Source organism: Silene latifolia, chromosome Y (genome assembly GCF_048544455.1).
Source record: "Silene latifolia isolate original U9 population chromosome Y, ASM4854445v1, whole genome shotgun sequence".
In the NCBI taxonomy this organism is placed as follows: domain Eukaryota; kingdom Viridiplantae; phylum Streptophyta; class Magnoliopsida; order Caryophyllales; family Caryophyllaceae; genus Silene; species Silene latifolia.
In genome coordinates this window covers 33130152-33137921 of record NC_133538.1, presented here as the reverse complement: position 1 = coordinate 33137921, position 7770 = coordinate 33130152, and the positions used below count along the sequence as shown (strand labels likewise).

At 37.7% G+C, this 7770-nt stretch overlaps 1 pseudogene; it reads right to left on the bottom strand.

Moving 5' to 3' along the window:
- Positions 1-1898: 1898 nt before the first annotated feature.
- LOC141634481 (digalactosyldiacylglycerol synthase 2, chloroplastic-like) lies at positions 1899-2703 on the bottom strand (annotated as a pseudogene).
- Positions 2704-7770: the final 5067 nt, after the last annotated feature.

Sequence of the window (7770 nt, the reverse complement as noted above, 5' to 3'; positions counted from 1 at the left end):
GTTTTTTTTAGTAACCGTTTTTATTACTAACTCCTAATGTTTTTAAAAATTAAATTTGTTTCATGCCATTTAAAAACCTGCATATATCAGCAAAGAAGACCATATACCAAAGACCAAAGATAAATCATTTGGGTTCATCGAACTCAATAGATTCAATTCAACCACAACAAGAAACTTCATATATATATATATATATATATATATATATATATATATATATATATATATATATATATATATATATAGATTTAGGATCCGGTGAGAACGAACACTCGGTGAGAACGGTGAGAACGAACTACAACCATTGGATTTAAAAACAATCCAACGCCTAAGACAAGTGCACCTAACCCACGTATCATTCATTATTCATTTGTGTATAAAACATTTATCTTATCCCAACTCAATCTTCCTTAACGCCATCCACCACTAGCACACATTCCGATTAGCCACAACCATTACCAGACGCCGGCGACAACCAGCATTACCAGACGCCGGCGACCTCCATCAACACCAGTCGAACGTTTCCTTTGCGACACAACTCCTGCCCTCATTCTCTTTCTCTTCTCCATCTCTACTCCGGCCATCGTACCGACGGAGGTTAGACCACCGAGATTCCTTCGGCGACGTTGCCGACGACGTCACTGACCACCGTGTGCGACTTTCACGAAGATCGACGATAATTAATCTACACTAATGTTTGATGTATCTAGTCACTAATTTAATGTATATGTAACATAGATACACACAATTAGTTATTAGGTACATCAAAATTGGTTTGAGATACATCAATATGGAAATCAGATACATTAATTTTGTTTACCACAAATTGCGTTGGGGATGTTTTTCAGTGATTCGCTGGCATTTAGGATTCATTCCTCATGATATTGAATCTTAATTTAATGCCCTATTGTTTTGATGATATTGAATCGAAATTTAATGTCCTATTGTTTTGATGAATCATAATATTTTGATGAATCATAATATTGCAGGTATTCAAGTACTTATTGAGCTGTAGTGCAATTGATTAAAAAATTAAGCCTTTATAAGATGACTTTGAGCATCTTGTATGGTTGTACGCAATTATGCTAACAGCAACATTTGTGAAAGCATTCATTAACAAACATAATTTAATGTTTCTTGTTTTTCGTGTATTTGCAGGCATTAATTTGATGTGGGAACAAATTAACATAGTATGGTTAATTGCAGCAGCACTTGGCGATAAATTCTACTGGTTAATTGCAGCGGCATGTGGTGTCACTGGTGTGTTCTTCAGCATCGTCTGGTGGTGGTAGCTGGTCGTGGTGGGTGTCGTCAGGTAGTGGTGGTGGTGGCTGTTCGTGGTGGTCGCCAGTTCTGATGGTGATTGTAGATGGGGATGAGTTGGATTAGATTTGGGGTAGTGTTTGTTGTTAATCATTCCACCAATAACACATTTGTGTCACTCATATACCCACTTTAGTCATTGTACTTCTCATGAATAAGTATTTTTGAGGTTTATGCATACATCGGCTAATTTCTTTGATTTTAGCGTACTGGATTGTTAAAAGTGGTCCCAAGTCATACGTCCCCTCATTAATCGACATAACATAGCCCTCTATATGTTGAGTTAATTCAGTAGCGGATGTAACATGGGGGATCATAACTTGTAGATGGATGAGTCTCACCCTTGACCCGTATTGGCTTATTGGTTGAGTTGTGAATATATCATACCTCTGTTCAAGGGTCAAAATTCGAGCCTGCCAATATTTATTCCTCAAGATCCACGGTTGCTGGTGAATAATAATTTGTTACTCAACACATACGACATCAATAAAAACTACTCTGTATCATCAATGTTGGAAGGAAAGCCATTAATAGGATGCTCAATTCTTGCTACATGGTAACTTGTTAAGTTATAGACTGCCAAAATCCAAATTAAAGCCAAAAAGACAGTATGAAGATAACAAAGATGGCTTCACACGGGTTACATCGTCACAAACACAAGTAACCATAAAAAAACAATTAGATTAAATCAAAATTTCAGGGTATCTTTCTTCAAAGATCATTTTGTGCAGCACTTTGTCGAAGGATGAGAAGGCAGTCTTAACTCTCTACATAGCTCTTCGTCGGGATACAGAGTATCCGGGATGGCACCAAATGCTCTATGGCTCAATTCATTACCTACGACTACAGTATGTATGTAAGCAGATGCATCTTCCCATTTCTTTCTCAAACTAGGAGACGATGATAAAGAGGCCAACTTTGTAGAGGGTAGTTTAGATGGTTTCTTTAAAATCGTGCCTTGATCCAACTCAGAAGCTTTCAAAAACCGTTCAGTTGCTCCCAGGATAACTCGTGCATTTGTGAGTCACTAAAGGGAGCGGGCTCTTCACTGAGTGCTTTGCGTGTTAAGGCAACAAAGCCATCGTTAGTGTCATATGTTCGACAATTAGGGAACTGTTTGAAGAATTCGTTGGATGGATGATTCGCTCACACAACAATCTTTCCCATGGCTAATGCTTCTGCTATTGTAGTGCAGACTACGTCCGTTGTGCTTGGATTGAGAAACACTTTGTAGCTGAAATGATGGCCGAGACATGCAAAGGTCAACATAGAAATCTAACCAACATTTTCCTAGTGATTTTATGAAAACAACCATTTACAGCATCCTTAATATAAAGAGATGAGGGTCAGGGGTCGAGCTTATTCATGGAATAAAGGATCGGCGTGTCCAGGATGAACTCTTATAGAATGTTTTCAGCTTCTTCACAACTTCCTTGACTGAAGCCATGTTTCCCTTGTCCGTGTTCGTCTGTCTTCTGCTTGCCTATCTCGAGAAATTTGGGGCTGACTCCATGTACATTGCATATCACGGACTTGGGGAGATCTTGCGTGGCTACAGATAACCTTATTACCTGTCATTTTATACGTCAATAGTTTTGATGAGCCGCTTGATTTCCAACATAACCATAAAGTATGTGTATATCGGCCATATTTAAGTATGGAAGTTACGATTTAGCAATAAAGAGAAGACGTGGCAACAAAAGAAAGATGAAGAATATATACCTTGTAACAGTAGATGTCAATTTAGCAATTTTATTATCCACCTTATGACAATGTATCTACACTATTTTTTTATGTATCTAACCACTAATTTAATGTATCTACCATTAATACACAAAATTAATTTTCAGGTACATTAAAATTGGTTTGGGATACATTAAAATAAAAACCAGGTACTTACGCTAATTTCGCCAGCGGGATCAGAAAAGAAAGATGGTGCGAGTTGTTTAGGGAGGTTGATTTTTGCTTGTGTATGATCTGCGTGGCCCTCGATGGAAAAGATCGTCTCCGGCGACTACTACCCCGGACCCAGACGACGCCGACGAATAGTCGGCCACCATCGTTGTCCCCTAATTTACATTCCGTAAATCTTCTACCATTGTCAGCCTCACCCGATGACGCCCACCACTAACCACCGCCATGATGTCGCCTGAGGAATCACGGTGATCGATTTTCGTCGGTAACTAATTTGTATTTTGGGATGATGGCTGATGTTAAGGGAGTAATGAATGACAGGGAGTTTGGATCAGGGTTGATGAATGATTAGTTTTATGTGAGATCCGTACAACGCGGGTCATTGATTTATTTTAATTAGTGAGTTGTTCTCACCGTTTGCACCGAGTGTACGTTCTCACCGGATCTTACCTCTCTATATATATATATATATATACTTACCAGGAGTTAAATTTACATGAACTAATCAGCATTCCCTAACTTCAACAATAAATATACTAATAAGCTGATCTAAACTCTGAGTATCAAGCATTTCTATTTTCTAAGACGTATTTGCCCAACATGTCCCTTACCTCGTCTATATCTACACTTGATTACTGCTGAATCTCTGGTGACGGGTTGATTACATACTGCGGAAAAAACAAATTAAAGACAAGACATTGTTGTAACAACATCAAATACTGCATAGCAACATAAAAAAAGTAATAAACGTAACACATTATTAAATTACTAACCTTTTCTGGAATAAGGATATATCTTCGCCTAATAATCTCCAACATGAACCGACAAACGTAGTATCCACATTGTATGCTATCCGACTGGCGAGGGGCCTATTATTACATAAAACCAAACAGACGAGAGAAGGCTCACATCAGAATCTTGAACTTTAGGTATTGTATTAGTATTAAACACAGATTTTTGCACTTAATGTATTGTATTTGACCACGTACCCCTGTTATCGTAATAAAATCAGGGCCATCATCAGAATCTTTAGTGGGTTGATCTTGCACGTTAGCTCTTCTCTTCTCAAAGGTCATTTTTAAAAAAAAAAAAAAAAGAGGCAGACACTCATTTTTTTAGGGACAAAAATGAGCTTTTTGTTATAAATAAAAATTGAAACTTAATGTTATTATAAATAAATCAGTATTATAAACTTACTTATTAATCAAGCGCTTAAAAGTCTCACTTGGTGGATTATGTAAAGAGTCCAACCAAAAAACTTTCTTCTTTGTCGGCATGATGGCTGCTAGCACCCAATGAGTCCTACATCAAGAGACATCATCATTATTAACAAGTACATATATTAGTTATGAAAATGCAATTGTAGGGGGAAACGTAATATTAATTTGTTTATTACCCTTTTTCATTATAAGCGGCAAAAATCAGCTTCTTGGTTGTCGCCAATTGCTGAGCAATATAATCTACCCGTTCTTCGAACGAGAAATCCTGAATAAATAAAGATAAAACATATGGGCACAGGAATCCGTATTGATCAGATGGAATATTCTTCTCGGGGATCACTCTCAATTTCAATATCCTACATTATTACGATATTAATTCCGGTATTTAATTAAAACACTATCTAGTAGTCAGAATATTAGAATATGAAATTATTTATTAAGAAAATTACTTCATCCAAACAAATAGGTGTGCCACATCAATCTGGTGTAGGCCAACCCAAATGGCTAGCATATCCCATGACATAAGTGCTTCACGCTCAGCCCCTAGAATATCCTCCTCGAGCGGAATAACTATCAATTGCTCGGTAGCTATCCAACGGCAAGCCTCCTCATGCAGTTTCCTCATCGTCGCCGTTCTTACTTTTTGCATGTAATCCTTCCCAGTATATTGTGTGGAGTTTAAACTCCTAACTTCTTTCAGGTCGGGGAAATAATGATTCTTTGATTTTGTGCTACTACCACCATCCTACACATGTAGATAATTAAAATAATAAAAAATCCAAAGGTAACATATCCTAGTTGGAGTAATAAAAATAAAAGCATACTTAACTAAATACCTCGTCAACCTGCTCTTTCAATGATGAGGTAGTAGTAGCAGGTATGACTGGGGACTTAGGCTTATCAGTCTTTTTTGTCCCCTACACAAAATTACCATGCATGCTTTTTAGAAATACAGACAAAATATAATTAAGGGAGCGAGGTTTTCAAAAAAATGGAGAAGTTAATTAAATACCTCATCAAGTTGTTGTCTGGACGAGGTAGTTGGTATGTCCGGGGACTTAGGCTTATCCGCCTTAGCCGGCTTTTCTGTTCCCTACACATACAAAAAATTTCCATGCTTTTTAGAAATATATACAGAAACAAAAAAAATTAAAGGGAGGTTTTCATAAAAATGGAGAAGTTAATTAAATACCTCATCAAGTCCCCGGACATTAGGCTTACCCGCCAAAGCCGGCTTTTTGGTTCCCTACAAAAAAAAATAACATATAAATTTAACATATAAAAACATTCAACAATTAAAAATGTAACATATATATAAAGGTATTTCTTCTAACCCCAATCGCTTTTTTGTCAGAGGCGGAGACGACCGAGCCAAGTAGATGTGAGTTTCAGACCATTGGATGAAACTCCCAACCGCATCTCCCGTAATGGTAATGTCGTCACGAACTAGGACAGCGGTTGATGATTTTCATGGCCTGGAAAGACTGTAGTTATCTCTACTTTTCTATGATTCGGCAAAATTTTTTCGCCATGAACTACTACAGTTACCGCGGCTGATTTGGTGTGCATTTCTACGAGACCCTGGCCAACACGCACAGTTGGATTTTCGAATTTAGGGTCAGCAAGAATAACTACTACCCTCTTGTTTACGGTCTGAAGAATATACACATACATTATTATATCCCAAAATTTAATAGAATTCATATAAATTTAACTAATTAAACACTTCATGTATGCATACCTTCATCGAAAAACAGGAACAGACTTGAAGGGGATGTATGCTATTTTCCATCACCGTCTTCTCAAGTTGCATCTCCTTTTCGGACCCATTATTTACCTAATAAAATTAACCAATGGCACGATGTCAGAAGTTATAGCATTAGAGTTGGCAGGAACACACCCCCGATCTTACCCAAAAAAAGAAAGAAAAGAAAAATAAGGAAGTATTAGGTCGTACTGATCGGCTTTTAGTAGTTACTGACTTCGGAAGCATTAGGTACATGATCTTTCTGAATCTCGTTGACCGATACTTCCTTCTCAGCATGTATTGCCAAGGTAGTAGTGTTCTCGGCCTCTTAACCAATCTGTTGTACCTTATTACCCCCTTTACAAATGACATCCTCCATCATCTTCACTTCTTCTTCGGAAAGCTTGCCTCCAGCATTCAACTTTAGTAGTACGGATGCCATTAACTGAAGCTCCATGCCAAGAATGTAATGTGTCAGCAATTTTTATCCCAACAATAACATGTGAATTGAACTTAAATGAAAATAATAGAATAAATGGTACCATGTCAGCCTTCTCAGACTTAGTCTTCCTTTTCTTCTTTATCGGGCGCTTGTCCCATAATATTTTGTTACTCCAACCTGTAACGGACGCCCCTCAAACGACCTCGGATGTTCGGGTCGGCCGATCGCTCTAGCAAGAACGTCATTACGACCACCGGGAGTGAATTTCCCTTCTTCTACCTCTTTCAATACGTTGTCCTATAATATATTAAATAAACTTCAAATTATATTTGTGACTAAAATAATAAAGTTAGTAATGAACTCGTCTTAATAAAATAATGCTTACTATGTTGGCCAACACTTCCTCATCATATTTGTCACGCGACCGGAATCCTTTAGGCGTGTGCCCTTCTTTATAAGTTACATGCCGATCCACCTCTTTCACTCCCTCTGCCACCTACACATTAACATGGTAACATTTATACATGTAAATGTGTATCAATGCAAGTCCAAGTGTGATTAAAAAAATAAAGTCTCACAGGGGAATAATGCATGCTACTTACGAGGTTCTCTTCGATCTTTCTGTAACCGCCTCGAGAACCATACCATTTCCCCTTCTTGCATGAAATGTTAGCACGATTTCTTCTGCTAACGGCCTTCAAATAATTATATAAAAGCGCAAGTAGATGAGATAATAAAAAGATTATATAAAGGACTCATTAATTAAAAAAATGATAGGTAAATCGTTAAAAGGCGAGGATATTTAACCTGAAACTTCTCAGTAGTTCTCATCTTTTTGAAAAGATCCCATTGTTCTTGACTGATGGTGGGACACTTGTTTTCCGGTGGGCTCTTACGCATCTCCTCCGTTGCCTTGTCCACATACAACCAATCCCTAGCAACGTCACACCTCCACCGCTGTGGACATCCCGCTTTATGCATTAAATACTTATCATAGCTTTCATCGGGTATAATAAAGCCTTCCTTTACACGAGCCAAGTATAACTCCGCCAATTTTGGATTCAAACTTCTAACATCATCTAAATGGATAGGCACAAACTGTCTTGTGCAACATCCAATCCAAC